The 1513-nt window shown below is 48.6% G+C and overlaps 1 protein-coding gene across 1 annotated transcript in view; it reads left to right on the top strand.

The window, feature by feature from the left end:
* The window catches only part of LOC103800281 (growth hormone-regulated TBC protein 1-like), a gene marked incomplete at its 5' end in the record, with an annotated part of 17549 nt that overhangs the window by 2890 nt on the left and 13146 nt on the right, over window positions 1-1513 (top strand). The window lies entirely within an intron of this gene.

The following is a 1513-nucleotide window of genomic DNA, read 5'->3' as shown; positions in this document are numbered from 1 at the left end:
CCCCAGCTCCCTCAGCCTCTCCTCATGGCACTTGTGCTCCAGTCCCTTCACCAGCCTCGTTGCTCTTCTCTGGACCTGCTCCAGCACCTCAGTGTCCCTCCTGAGCTGAGGGGCCCAGAACTGAGCACAGGATTCAAGGTGTGGCCTCACTAGCACTGAGTGCAGGGGCAGAATCACCTCCCTGGTCCTGCTGACCACACTGTTCCTGATCCAGGCCAGGATGCCATTGGCCTTCTTGGCCACCTGAGCACACTGCTGGCTCCTGTTCAGCTCCCTGTCTCTCCAAACTCCCAGGTCCCTTTCTGCCTGGTGCTCTCCAGCCACCAGAGGTTTCTTCAGAGGTTTTTGACAAGGTGGTGGTAGTTTCTGCTGCATTTCCATTTCTGAGTGGGAATTCCTTGGGCACTTTACACATTGTGACTTTCTGACATTTGTTTGCTTTGTTGCAATCATTGTCTATGTCTGTATGGGAAGTGCTTGTTTAAAGCTCCGTTACAATCCTTGGTGATCTAGCCAGGCTGGTCAGTAGAGTTCAGAGGGAAATTCAGCACACCCTATAGTGCCATATCTGCATCTGTTCTGTCCAGTAGCTCTTTAGGTTCCCTTGCCTGGATCTCTGGCTGTGCAGGAGGTGTTTACACAATGAATTTTGCCCCTTGCATAACCTGAATCTCACTGCACATGTGAAGTAGTTTAAAAGCAGAAGCAGATGTCAGGCACCGCTGTGTTTTACACTGCATTGAAGTAAACTTCTCTTGGGATTTAATGGACACAGCCCTGAGCCAAGTGCTCTAGGGTGGCCCTGCTGGAGTTGGGAGGCTGGACCAGATGACCCATTATGGTCCCTTCTAACCTGATTTTGTGATTCAGTATTTGGTAGAGAAGCAGAGAAGCACTCTGTATATTATCCAGACCTCCAAGGGTAAAATTAGCAATCCTTTCTGTTGGGTGCTAACAGTTTGATTAGCCAGCATTTTCCCATTAGCTCCATTGCTAATGCTCTTCTCTTGATCTGTTTGCATTATAATCTACATGTTTTCCCCCATCTTTGCAACAAATATTCCTTCAGGTCATGTCCTCATTTTTGTGTGCGTCCTGTCTCTGCCAGTTAAATCAGTGGTGATTTAGGACAATTTAGCCATCCATTCTCTGCCCTCTGCAGTGTCTCTGTGATGCTTCCTCCTCTGCCCACCCATGTTTAATCCCATTAAACAGCTGCTCCAGTACCTTGATGCTGACACTGGGTATGTTTGGTCAGCAGATGAAGTGAACAAGCCACAGATCAATGTCATTGATTGAAAAATGTACAGTGTAGCAGATGGACTATTGGGGGAAGCATCAGAGAAAGGGACTCCCATCAGTAGAGGTTTTCTGGTTGAATTGTTCTGTTACACCCAGATGGAGTTAGTGCGGCTGGAAGAGAGAGCTAGCAAAAATTTGGGTTTGGTCTGCTGGAACGTGGTGTTGCGTGCATGCCATTCCTCTGGCTGAATGCAGCACTCCTGGGTGCAGC

The sequence above is a fragment of the Acanthisitta chloris genome, unplaced genomic scaffold, assembly GCF_000695815.1.
Source record: "Acanthisitta chloris isolate BGI_N310 unplaced genomic scaffold, ASM69581v1 scaffold13094, whole genome shotgun sequence".
Lineage (NCBI taxonomy): Eukaryota > Metazoa > Chordata > Aves > Passeriformes > Acanthisittidae > Acanthisitta > Acanthisitta chloris.
This window is presented reverse-complemented; position numbering and strand designations above follow the sequence as displayed.